Source organism: Mercenaria mercenaria, chromosome 4, assembly GCF_021730395.1.
Source record: "Mercenaria mercenaria strain notata chromosome 4, MADL_Memer_1, whole genome shotgun sequence".
In the NCBI taxonomy this organism is placed as follows: Eukaryota; Metazoa; Mollusca; class Bivalvia; order Venerida; family Veneridae; genus Mercenaria; species Mercenaria mercenaria.
Genome location: NC_069364.1, coordinates 85349126 through 85365553, shown reverse-complemented (window position 1 = coordinate 85365553; position 16428 = coordinate 85349126). Strand labels below are relative to the sequence as shown.

Sequence of the window (16428 nt, the reverse complement as noted above, 5' to 3'; positions counted from 1 at the left end):
TATTATACCTTTTGTTTTTTCATCTTGTCATATGAACACTAAACCCCAAAGGACACAATTCTGTTTGACATATTGAACGTTTTCTGTTAGGTGATTCGGAACTGCTATACACACTGTATACTTAGTCTCACCACTGAATATAACATAACTTACTAAACAACCAATACTGGGTCTGACCACTGGAATATTAATAACATACTAAACAACAACTGAATATATATAACTTACTACACAACAATACTGGTCTGACCACTGAAAAATTATATAACTACAAAACACCATAACTGGGTTCTAGACCACGTGTAATATTATATAACTTACTAAACAACAATACTGGGTCCGGACCACTGAAATATAAATAACTAATAAAACACCAATACTGGTCTGACCACTGAAAATATTATATAACTACTAAACACCAATACTGCTCCTGAGACCACTGGAATATCATATAACTTACTAAACAACAACTGAAATATATATAACTGTACTAAACAACATACGGTCTGACCACTGAAAATTATATAACTTACAAAACACAATACTGAGTCTGACCACGGAAATATTATAAAACTTACTAAACAACAATAACTGGTCTGAACCACTGAAATATTAATATAACTAAAAAACACACCATACTGGGTCGACTACTGAAATATTTATATAACTTACTAACACACCAAACTGGGTCAGACCGCTGAAGTATTATTATAGCTGACTAAACAACAATACTGGGTCTGATCACTGAAATATTTATAATAACTTATAAAACTAATAATACTGGGTCTGACCACTGATGTTATAAAATATTATATAACTAATAATACACTAATACCGGGTCTGACCACGAGAATCTTTATATCCACTTTACTAAACACAATACTGCTCTGACCACTGAAATATTATATAACTTAATAAACACCATACTGGGTCCTGACCCCTGAATATTATATAACTTTTTAAAACACCAATACGGGTCCATCCACTGAAATATAAATAACTTACTAAACAACAATACTGGTCTGACCACTGAAATATTCTATAACTTACTAAACTACAATACTGGCCTGACCACTGAATATTATATAAACTGATTAAACAACGAATACAGTCTGACATTGAAATATTATATAACATATAAAACACCATACGGTCTGACCCACTGAAAAAATATATAACTTACTAAACACCAATACTGGGTCTGACCATTGGAAATGTTATAAACTTATAAAAAACAAAAAATACTAGGTCTGACCACTGAAAAATATTATATAATCTTATAAACACATACGGTCTGACCAATGAAATATATATATAACTTACAAAACAACAAAACTGGGTCTGATCACTGAAAAATAATATAACTTACTAAACAACGCCTGAAAATTACAGAACTTATAAAAACAACAATACTGGGTCTGAACAATGAAATATTATATAACTTACTAAACAACAATATTGGGTCCTGACCACTGAAATATTATATAACTTACTAAACAACAACTGAAATATTATATAACTTACTAAACAACAATAATGGGTCTGACCACTGAAATATTATATAACTTACAAAACACCAATACTGGGTCTGACCACTGAAATATTATATAACTTACTAAACAAGAATACTGGGTCTGACCACTGAAATATTATATAACTTATAAAACACCAATACTGGGTCTGACTACTGAAATATTATATAACTTACTAAACACCAATACTGGGTCTCCTGACCAACTGAAGTATATATAGCGACTATACAACATACTGGTCTGACCACTGAAATATTAAATAACTTAAAAACAGTAATACTGGGTCCTGACCCTGAAATGTTATGAACTATTATATAACTAAAAAAACACTAATAACCGGTCTGGCACTGAATATTTATCACTTACTAAACCAACAATACTGCTCTGACCACTGAAATATTATAAACTTAATTAAACACCAATACTGGGTCTGACCACTGAAATATTATATAACTTATAAAACAACAATACTGGGTCTCACCACTGAAATATTATATAACTTACTAAACAACAATACTGGGTCTGACCACAGAAATATTATATAACTTACAAAACTACAATACAGGTCCTGACCAACTGAAATATTATATAACAGCTAAAACACGAATACTGGTCTGACCATTGAAATAGTATATAACATAAAAACAACCTCCAATACTGGGTCCTGACCACTGAAATATATATACTTAATAAACACCAATACTGGGTCCCTGACACTGAAATGTTATATAAATTATAAAACAACAATACAGGTCTGACCACTGAAAAATATATATAACTTATAAACAACAATACTGGTCTGACCAATGAAAATAATATAACTGACTAAACAACATACTGGGTCTGATCACTGAAATATAATTATAACTACTAACAACGACAGAAAAATTACAGAAACTTATAAAACAACAATACTGGGTCTGACAATGAAATTATTTATATAACTTTTACTAAACAACAATATTGGGTCTGACACGAAATATTATATAAATTTCTAAAACCACAACTGAAATATATATAAACTTTTATAAAACAACAAGACTTACTGGGCCTTGAAACACTGAAATATTATTATAACTACTAAACAACATACAGGTCAGAAATATAAATATAACTTACTTAACACCACTACTGGGTCGGACCACTGAAAATATTATATAACTTAAAAACAACAATACTGGGTCTGACCACAGAATATTATAATAACTTATAAAATAACACCATTGGGTCTGACCACTGAAAAATTATATAACAACTAAACAACAATACTACGGTCTGACACAGAAATATTATATAACTAACCAAACACCAAACCTGGGTCTGACCACTGAATTATATATAACTTACTAAACCACAAAAACTGGGTCTGACCATCTGACATTATTATATAGCTGAACTAAACATAAGAATAACTGAGTCTGACCACTGAAATATTATATAACTTACTAAACACAATACTGGGTCTGACGGCACTGAAATATTATATAACATCTAAAAACAACAATACAGGTCTGAACAACTGAAAATTATGAAATATTTAACATCTTATAAAACACGAATACCAGGTCTGTCCACAGAAATTTTATATAAACTTAATAAACAACAATACTGTCTGACCACTGAAAATATTATATAAACTTATAAAACAACCAATACTGGGGTCTGACCACTGAATATTATATAACTTACAAAACACCACTTACTGGGTCTGGACCACTGAAATATTAAATAAGTTATAAAACAACCAAACTGGGGTCTGGACCATGAAATATTATATAACTTACTAAACAAGAACTGAAATATTATATAACTTATAAAACACTAATACTGGGTTTGACCACTGAAATATTATATAACTGACTAAACACCAATACAGGGTCAGACCCACCGAAATATTATATAACTTACTTAACACCATACTGGTTCGGACCACTGAAATTTATTAAATAACTTAAAAAAACAACAATACTGGGTCAGCCCACTGAAATAAATTATATAACTTACTAACCACCCAATACTGGTCAGACCCTGGAAATATATATAACTGATAAAACACCAATACTGAGTCTTACCACTGAAATGTTACATAACTTACTAAACAACAATACCGGGTCTGACCGCTGGAATATTATATAACTTACTAACCGAACACTGAAATATTATATAACTTTACTAAACAACAATACTGGGTCTGACCACTGGAAATATATATAACTTCCAAAACACCATACTGGGTCCTGACCACGAAATATTAAATAACTTACTAAACAACAAACTGGTCTGACCACTGAAATTTATATAACAAATAAACCACCAGACTGGGTCTGACCACTGAACTATTATATAACTTACTAAACACCAATACTGGGTCTGACCACTGAATATAATATAACTTACTAAACAACAACAGAAAATATTATATAACTTACTAACAACAATACTGGTCTGACCACTGAAAATTATAAAACATTACAAAACACCAATACTGTGTCTGACCACTGAAATATTATATAACTTACTAAACAACAATACTGGGTCTGACCACTGAAATATTATATAACTAATAAAACACCAATACTAGGTCTGACTACTGAAATATTATATAACTTACTAAACACCAATACTGGGTCTGACCACTGAAGTATTATATAGCTGACTAAACAACAATACTGGTTCTGACCACTGAAATATTATATAACTTATAAAACAATAATACTGGGTCTGACCACTGGTTCTGACCACTGAAATATTATATAACTTATAAAACAATAATACTGGGTCTGACCACTGAAATGTTATGAAAATATTATATAACTTATAAAACACTAATACCGGTCGGACCACTGAAAAATTTATATCACCTTACAAAACAACAATACTGCTCTGACACTGAAAGTATTGTATATAACTTAATAAACACCAATACCAGGGTCATGACCACTGAAAATATTAATATAACTTATAAAACACCAATACTGGGTCTCACCACTGAAATATTATATAACTTACTAAACAACAAAACTGGTCCTGGACTACTGAAATATTCTATAACTTATAAAACAACAATACTGGGTCTGACCACTGAAATAATATATAACTTACTAAAGAACAACTAAAATGTTATATAACTTATAAATAACAATAGTGGGTCTGACCAATTAAATATTATATAACTTACTAAACAACAATACTGGGACTGATCACTGAAATATAATATAACTTACTAAACAACAACTGAAATATTACAGAACTTATAAAACAACAATACTGGGTCTGAACAATGAAATATTATATAACTTACTAAACACCAATACTTGGTCTGACATTGAAATATTATATAACTATCTAAAACAACAATACTGGGTCGGACCACTGAGAATATTATATAACTTATAAAACCAACAATACTATGTCTGACCACGTGAAATATATGAAATATTATAGAACTTAGAAAACACCAATACTGGGTCTGACCACTGAAATATTAATATAACTTACTAAACAACAATTCTGGGTCTGACCACTGAAATATTATATAACTTACTAAACAACAATACTGGGTGTCACCACTGAAATATTATATAACTTACTAAAGACCAATACTGGGTCTGACCACTGAAATATTATATAACTTACAAAACAACAATAATGGGTCTGACCACTGAAATATAATATAACTTACTAAACAAACAACGTGAAATATATATAACCATATAAAACAAAAATACTGGGTCGAACATTGAAATATTTATTAACTTATAAAACAACAATACTGGTCTGAACCACTGAAATATTAATATAACTTACTAAACACCAATACTGGGTCTGAAATGAAATATTATATACTTATAAAACAACAAGACTGGGGGTCTGAATAGTGAAGATCTTATATAACTTATAAAAACACTAATTACGGCGTTTTGACCACTGAAATATTATATAACTACTAACACAAATTACAGTGTCTGAACACTGAATTAATAATATAACTTACTAAACAACAATACTGGGTCGACCACTTAAATATTTATATAACAACACCAATACTAGGTCTGACCACTGGAAAACATACATGTTAAGTTCAATAACAACAATATTAGAGTCATTACCACTGAAATGATCTTATAATAAGACATATTAAAACACCAACTGAGTCTTACCACTGAAATATTACATAACTTACTGAACACCAATACTGGGTCTGACCACTGGAATATTATATAACTTACTAAACAACAACTGAAATATTATATAACTTACTAAACAACAATACTGGGTCTGACCCACTGAAAATATTATATATCTTACAAAACACCAATACTGGGTCAGAACCACTGAAATATATATTCTTACTAATAACAAACTGGGTCTGACCACTGAATATTATATAACTAAATAAAACACCAAAGCTGGGTCTGACCACTGAAAAATTTAATAACTTCCTAAAGCACAATACTGGGTCTGACCACTGAAAATATTATATAGCTGACTAAAAACAATACTGGGTCCAGACCACTGAAATATTATATAACTTACCAACCACAATACTGGTCTGATCACTGAAACAGTATATAACTTATAAAACAATAATACTGGGTCTGACCACTGAAAAGTTATGAAATATTATATAACCTATAAAACCCTAATACCGGGTCTGACCACTGAAATATATATAACTTACTAAACAACAATACTGGGTCTGACCACTGAAATAATTAGTAACTGATAAAACACCAATACGGGTCTGACCAAGAAATATTATATAACTTATAAAACACCAATATTGGGTCCTGACCACTGAAAATTACATAACTTACTAACAACAATACTGGGTCTGATCACGAAATATAATATAACATACTAACAACAACTGAAATATTACAGACATATGAAACAACAATACTGGGTCTGAACAATGAAATATTATATAACTTACTAAAGACCAATATTGGATCTGACCAATGAAATATTATATAACCTACTAAACAACAACTGAAATATTATATAAGTTATAAAACAACAATACTGGGTCTGACCACTGAAAATTATGGAATTATAAATTTTATAAAACACTAATACGGGTCTGACCACAAAAATATTATAAAAATTCACACAACAATGCGGGGTCTTCCACTGAAAAAAAATTAACTTACAAAACACCAATACGGGGTCTGCCACGAAAATAATAAAACATATAAAACACCAATACTTTTCTGACCCTGAAAAAAAAATTTTACTAAACAGAAATACTGGGTCTGACCATAAAACTTAATAAAGTTAAAAACAATAAAGGGGGCCCTGACCACTGATTTTTTAATAATTTTACTAAACAAAAAAACTGGGTCTCCCCAAGAAAAATTATATAAATATAAAAGAACAATACTGGCTGACAACTGAAATATTATAAACTTACTAAACAACAACTGAAATTTTAATAACTTATAAAACAAAAAAACGATCTACCTGAAAAATTAAAAACTTCAAACACATACGGGTGTACCACTAAAATTAATAAAACTTATAAAAAAACAATACGGGGTCGACCCTGAATATTATATAATTTACAAAAAAAAATACGGGTCGACCAAAAATACTAAAAACTATAAAGAACAAACGGGGTCGCCCACTGAAACATTTTAATTTACAAACACCAATGAAATATCATAAAAGCATAAAACAACAATACTATCTGACCACTGAAATTTTATAAATTTTATAAAACACCAATATTTTTGGTCTGACCATTTGAAATTTATATAACTTACAAAACAACAAACTGGGCTGACCACTGAAATATTTTAAAACTTAAAAACACCAAACGGGTTGACCACGTAATATATAAACTTACTAAAGAACAATACGGTCGCCACTGAAAACTTTTAAAACTACAAAGAACAAAACGGGTCGACCACTGAAACATTAATAACTTACTAACAACCAATAAATATCATATGTTAAAAAACAACAATACGGGGGTTTTTCCCGAAATATAAAACACTAAACACCAAAATGGCTAACCCTAAAATATTATATAACTTATTAAAAAACAAACGGGGTCTGAAATATAATAAAACTTTTTTAAACACCAAAGGGGTCGACACGAAATATTAAAACTAACTAAACAACAATATTGGGCCTACCACTGAAATATTATACAACTTACTAAACAACAAACGGGTCTGACCAATAAAAATAATACACTTAAAACAAGAGCACCCCCTTGCGGGGCTGACGCTCTCGATTTTTTTTGTATAATAAAATTTGTCCTACCCTGTTTTCAATCTAAAAAGGCCACATTCGAAAAAAGGGGGAAGAGGTTTATGTTTCTTGATGTCATGTCCACTTATAGGGTGAAAAACTTTGCAATTTTAAAGCAAGCTTTGTATTATGAGAAAATTGACTTAAACAAAAATTTTTCAACCAAAGAAAAAATTTTTCTAACCAAAAAGGGGGCAAAAATATTGAAAAAAGCAGGAGGAGATTTGCTCGACAGGTCATTTTTAGGGGGGAAAACCAGTTTGAAAATTTTTAAAAGCAAATTTTGAAGTTTAAGAGAAAAGTTTACCTAAAATAAAATTTAACCAAAAAAAATCTAATTTCTAAGCCAAAAGGGGCCATAAATTTTGCAAAAACGGTGGAGTTATGTTTTTTTGCTGTACAGGGTCGCCTATGGGTGCCCAAAGTGTTGCAATTTTAAAGAAATAGCTTTGATAGTTTAAGTTTAAAAAGCTGACCTAAAAAAAAAACAAACCCCAAGAAAATGTTTTTCAAAGCCAAAAGGGCTAAATTCGCAAAAAGAAAAGATGAAGTTTTTTGAGACAGGGCTGCTAGATGGAAAAATATTCCAAGAAAACAAAGCTTTGATGTTGGGAGAAAAATTGACCTAAACATAAACCTTAACCAAGAAATCTGATATTTTCTAATACAAAAGGGGCCATAAATCTTGCAAAAAAGCAAGATGGAGTTGGTTTCTTGCTATACAGGGTCAGCTTATGATGGTGAACAATTTATTCCAAGTTTCAAAGCATTAGTTTTTGATAGTTTAGGAGAAAAGCTGACCTAAACATAAAACTTAACCAGGCAACGCCGACGCAGACGCCGACGCCGACGCCGACGCTGACGCCGACGCCGACGCCGACAACCGCTCAAGTGATCACAATAACTCATCATTTTTTTTCAAAAAATCAGATGAGCTAAAAAACAATACTAGGTCTGACCACTGAAATATTAGATAACTTATAATACACCAATACTGGCTCTGACCACTGAAATATTACATAACTTACTAAACAACAATACTGCCTCTGACCACTGTAATATTATATAACTTATAAAACACCAATATTGTGTCTGACCACTGAAATATTATATAACTAACTAAACAGCAATACTGGGTCTGACCACTAAAACATTATATAACTTATAAAACAACAATACTGGGTCTGACCACTGATATTTTATATAACTTACTAAACAACAATACTGGGTCTGACCACTGAAATATTATATAACTTATAAAACAACAATACTGTGTCTGACGACTGAAATATTATATAACTTACTAAACAACAACTGAAATATTATATAACTTATAAAACAACAATACTGGATCTGACCACTGAAATATTATATAACTTACTAAACAGCAATACTGGGTCTGACCACTAAAATATTATATAACTTATAAAACAACAATACTGGGTCAGACCACTAAAATATTATATAATTTACTAAACAGCAATACTAGGTTTGGCCACTGAAATATTATATAACTTATAAAACACCAATACTGGGTCTGACTACTGAAATATTATGAGATATAATATAACTTATAAAACACTATTACTGGGTCTGACCACTGAAATATTATATAACTTACTAAACAACAATGCAGGGTCTGTCCACTGAAATATTATATAACTTATAAAACACCAATACTGGGTCTGACCACTGTAATATTATATAACTTACTAAAGAACAGTACTGGGTCTGACCACTGAAATATTATATAACTGACTAAAGAACAATACTGGGTCTGAACACTGAAATATTATATAACTTACTAAACAACCAATGAAATATCACATAAGTTATAAAACAACAATACTGGGTCTGACCACTGAAATATTTTATAACTTACTAAACACCAATACTGGGTCTAACCACTGAAATATTATATAACTTAATAAACAATAATACTGGGTCTGATATATAATATAACTTATTTTACACCAATACTGGGTCTGATCACTGAAATATTATATAACTAACTAAACAAGAATATTGGGTCTGACCACTGAAATGTTATACAACTTACTAAACAACAGTACTGGGTCTGACCAGTGAAATATTATATAACATACAAAACACCAATACTGGGTCTGACCACTGAAATATTATATAACTTATTAAACAACAATATTGGGTCTGATCACTGAAATATCTTATAACTTACTAAACAACAACTGAAATATGACAGAACTTATAAAAGAACAATATTGGGTCTGAACAATGACATATTATATAACTTATAAAACACCAATACTGCGTCTGACCACTGAAATATTATATTACTTACTAAACAACAATACTGCGTCTGACTACTAAAATTTTATATAACTTATAAAACAACAATACTGGGTCTGACCACTGAAATATTATGAGATATTATATAACTTATAAAACACTAATACTGGGTCTGACCACTGAAATATTATATAACTTACTAAACAACAATGCAGCGTCTGTCCACTGAAATATTATATAACTTATAAAACACCAATACTGGGTCTGACCACTGTAATATTATACAACTTATAAAACACCAATACTGTGTCTGACCACTGAAATATTATATAACTTACTAAACAGCAATACTGGGTCTGACCACTAAAACATTATATAAGTTATAAAACAACAATACTTGGTCTGACCACTGATATTTTATATAACTTACTAAACAACAATACTGGGTCTGACCACTGAAATATTATATAACATATAAAAGAACAATACTGGGTCTGACAACTGAAATATTATATAACTTACTAAACAACAACTGAAATATTATATAACTTATAAAACAACAAAACTGGATCTGATCACTGAAATATTATATAACTTACTAAACAGCAATACTGGTTCTGACCACTAAAATATTATATAACTTATAAAACAACAATACTGGGTCTGACCACTGTAATATTATATAACTTACTAAAGAACAATCCTGGGTCTGACCACTGAAATACTATATAACTTACTAAAGAACAATACTGGGTCTGACCACTGAAACATTATATAACTTACTAAACAACCAATGAAATATCATATAAGTTATAAAACAACAATACTGGGTCTGACCACTGAAATATTATATAACTTACTAAACAACCAATGAAATATCATATAAGTTATAAAACAACAATACTGGGTCTGACCACTGAAATATTATATAACTTACTAAAGAACAATCCTGGGTCTGACCACTGAAATACTATATAACTTACTAAAGAACAATACTGGGTCTGACCACTGAAACATTATATAACTTACTAAACAACCAATGAAATATCATATAAGTTATAAAACACCAATACTTTGTCTGACCACTGAAATATTATATAACTTACTAAACAACAATACTGGGTCTGACCACTAAAATATTATATAACATATAAAACACCAATACTGGGTCTGACCACTGTAATATTGTATAACTTACTAAAGAACAATACTGGGTCTGACCACTGAAATACTATATAACTTACTAAAGAACAATACTGGGTTTGACCACTGAAACATTATATAACTTACTTAACAACCAATGAAATATCATATAAGTTATAAAACAACAATACTGGGTCTTACCACTGAAATATTATATAACTTACTAAACACCAATACTGGGTCTAACCACTGAAATATTATATAACTTATTAAACAACAATACTGGGTCTGAAATATAATATAACTTATTTAACACCAATACTGGGTCTGATCACTGAAATATTATATAACTAACTAAACAACAATATTGGGCCTGACCACTGAAATATTATACAACTTACTAAACAACAGTACTGGGTCTGACCACTGAAATATTATATAACATATAAGAACCAATACTGGGTCTGACCACTGAAATATTATATAACTTACTAAACAACAATATTGGGTCTGATCATTGAAATATAATATAACTTACTAAACAACAACTGAAATATGACAGAATTTATAAAAGAACAATACTGGGTCTGAACAATGACATATTATATAACTTATAAAACACCAATACTGCGTCTGACCACTGAAATATTATATTACTTACTACACAACAATACTGCGTCTGACTACTAAAATTTTATATAACTTATAAAACAACAATACTGGGTCTGACCACTGAAATATTATGAGATATTATATAACTTATAAAACACTAATACTGGGTCTGACCACTGAAATATTATATAACTTACTAAACAACAATGCAGGGTCTGTGCACTGAAATATTATATAACTTATAAAACACCAATACTGGGCCTGACCACTAAAATTTTATATAACTTATAAAATAACAATACTTGGTCTGACCACTAAAATATTTTATAACTTACTAAACAACAATACTGGGTCTGACCACTGAAATATCATATAAAACGCCAATACTGGGTCTGACCAATGAAATATTATATAGCTTACTAAACAACAATACTAGGTCTGACCACTGAAATATTATATAACTTATAAAACACCAATACTTGGTTTGACCACTGAAATATTATATAACTTACCAAACAACAATACTGGGTCTGACCTCTGAAACATTATATAACTTACTAAACAACAATACTGGGTTTGACCACTGACATCTTATATAATTTTTAAAACACCAATACTGGGTCTGACCACTGAAATATTATATAACTTACTAAACAACAATACTGGGTCTGATCACTGAAATATTATATAACTTATAAAACGGCACTACTGGGTCTGACCACTGAAATATTATGAGATATTATATAACTTATAAACAACAATACTGGGTCTGACCAATGAAATATTATATAACTTTCTAAACAACAATACTGGGTCTGATCACTGAAATATAATATAACTTACTAAACAACAACTGAAATATTACAAAACTTATAAAACAACAATACTGGGTCTGAACAACGAAATATTATATAACTTATAAAACAGCAATACTGGGTCTGACCACTGAAATATTATATAACTTACAAAACAACAATACTGGGTCTGACCACTGAAATATTATATAACTTACTAAACACCAATACTGGGTCTGACCACTGAAATATTATGTAACTTATTAAACACCAATACTAGGTCTGACCACTGAAATATTATAGAACTTTCTAAACAACACTACTGGGTCTGACCACTTAAATATTATATAAAACACCAATACTAGGTCTGAGCACTGAAATATTACATAACTTACTAAACAACAATACTGGGTCTGAGCATTGAAATATTATATAACTTACTAAACAACAATACTGGGTCTGACCACTTAAATATTATATAAAACACCAATACTAGGTCTGACCACTGAAATATTATATAACTTATAAAACACCAATACTGGGTCTGACCACTAAAATATTATATAACTTACTAAAGATAAATACAGGGTCTGACCACTGAAATATTATATAACGTACTAAACACCAATACTGGGTCTAACCACTGAAATATTATATAACTTATTAAACAACAATACTGGGTCTGAAATATAATATAACTTATTTAACACCAATACTGGGTCTGATCACTGAAATATTATATAACTAACTAAACAACAATATTGGGCCTGACCACTGAAATATTATACAACTTACTAAACAACAGTACTGGGTCTGACCACTGAAATATTATATAACATATAAGAACCAATACTGGTCTGACCACTGAAATTTATATAACTTACTAAACAACAATTTTGGGGTCTGATCATTGAAATATAATAAAACTTACAAAACAACAACTGAAATATGACAAAATTTTTATAAAAGACAATACTGGGTCTGAACAATGACAAAATTATATAACTTATAAAACACCAATACTGCGTCTGACCACTGAAATATTATATTACTTACTACACAACAATACTGCGTCTGACTAATAAAATTTTATATAACTTATAAAACAACAATACTGGGTCTGACCACTGAAATATTATGAGATATTATATAACTTATAAAACACTAATACTGGGTCTGACCACTAAAACTTTATATAACTTACTAAACAACAATGCAGGGTCTGTGCACTGAAATATTATATAACTTATAAAACACCAATACTGGGCCTGACCACTAAAATTTTATATAACTTATAAAATAACAATTCTGGGTCTGACCACTGAAATACTATACAACTTAAAACAACACTACTGGGTCTTACCACTGAAATATCATATAAAACCCAATACTGGGTCTGACCAATGAATATTATATAGCTTACTAAACAACAATACTAGGTCTGACCACGAAATATTATATAACTTATAAAACACCCAATACATGGTTTGACCACTGAAATATTTATAATTTTACCAAAACAACAATACTGGGTCTGACCTCTGAAACATTATATAACTTACTAAACAACAATACTTGGTTTGACCACTGACATCTTATATAATTTTTAAAACACCAATACTGGGTCTGACCACTGAAATATTATATAACTTACTAAACAACAATACTGGGTCTGATCACTGAAATATTATATAAATTATAAAACGGCACTACTGGGTCTGACCACTGAAATATTATGAGATATTATATAACTTATAAACAACAATACTGGGTCTGACCAATGAAATATTATATAACTTTCTAAACAACAATACTGGGTCTGATCACTGAAATATAATATAACTGACTAAACAAACAACTGAAATATTACAAAACTTATAAAACAATAATACTTGGGCTGAACAACGAAATATTATATAACTTATAAAACACAAATACTGGGTCTGACCACGGGAAATATATATAACTTACTAAACACCAATACGGGGGTCTGACCACTAAAAATATTATGTAACTATTAAACACCAAACTAGGTCTGACCACTGAAATATTATAGAACTTTCTAAACAACACTACTGGGTCTGACCACTTAAATATTATATAAAACACCAATACTAGGTCTGAGCACTGAAATATTACATAACTTACTAAACAACAATACTGGGTCTGAGCATTGAAATATTATATAACTTACTAAACAACAATACTGGGTCTGACCACTTAAATATTATATAAAACACCAATACTAGGTCTGACCACTGAAATATTATATAACTTATAAAACACCAATACTGGGTCTGACCACTAAAATATTATATAACTTACTAAAGATAAATACAGGGTCTGACCACTGAAATATTATATAACGTACTAAACACCAATACTGGGTCTGACCCCTGAAATATCATATAACTTTCTAAACACCAATACTAGGTCTGACCACTGATATATTATATAACTGATAAAATACCAATACTGGGTCTGACCACTGAAATATTATATAATTTACTAAACACCAATACTGGGTCTGACCACATGAAATATTATATAACCCCCAATACCGGGTCTAAACCACTAAATATTAAAATAACTTATAAAAACACCAATACTGGGTCTGACTACTGAAAAATAATAATTTACTCCCAACAACAATACTGGTCCGACCACTTAAATATTATATAACATCAATACTGGGTTTGACCACTAAAATATTATATAACTTACTAAACACCAATACTGGGTCTGACCACTGAAATATTATACAACTTATTAAACACCAATACTGGGTCTGACCACTGAAATATTATATAACTTACTAAACAACAATACTGGGTCTGACCACTTAAATATTATATAAAACACCAATACTGGGTCTGACCAATGAAATATTATATAGCTTACTAAACAACAATACTGGGTCTGACCACTGAAATATTATATAATTTATAAAACACCAATACTGGGTCTGACCACTGAAATATTATATAACTTTCTAAACAACAATAGTGGATCTGACCACTGAAATATTATATAACACCAAATCTGTGTCTGACCACTGAAATATTATATAACTTACTACACACAAATACTAGGTCTGACCACTGAAATATTATATAACTTACTAAACACCAATACTGGGTCTGACCACTGAAATATTATACAACTTATTAAACACCAATACTGGTTCTGACCACTGAAATATTATACAACTTACTAAACACCAAATCTGGGTCTGACCACTGAAATATTATACAACTTACTAAACTCCAATACTGGGTCTGACCACTAAAATATTATACAACTTACTAAACTTACAGAACACCAATACTGGGTCTGACCACTGAAATATTATACAACTGACAAAACACCAATACTGGGTCTGACCACTGAAATATTATACAACTTACTAAACACCAATACTGGGTCTGACCACTGAAATATTATACAATTTTCTAAACAACAATACTGGGTCTGACCACTGAACTATTATATAACTTATAAAACAACAATACTGGGTCTGACCACTGAACTATTATATAACTTATAAAACACTAATACGGGTCTGACCATGAAATATTATATAACTAACTAAACACAGACAAAACAAGAAGTGCGTAGTTTCATATCATACAAAGACTAATACAAGGTTTAATCAATTCATATAAAATACTTTTTGAGCTAGGTACGTCAGAAGGTGAAACTGTACATTTTGACTATTTCATGGCCATAACTCTAAAAAACTGGGGGGTAGAGCTAGACAAAATAAGATGGCACTAGTTCATATCAGGGTAAAGACCATATAAGATTAATCAATTTATATA

General features: G+C 30.1%; 1 protein-coding gene across 1 annotated transcript in view; it reads right to left on the bottom strand.

Annotated features, from left to right (window-relative positions):
• Positions 1-16428, bottom strand: part of LOC123552342 (uncharacterized) — a 469144-nt gene that overhangs the window by 44470 nt on the left and 408246 nt on the right. The gene's annotated exons all lie outside the window — the stretch shown is intronic.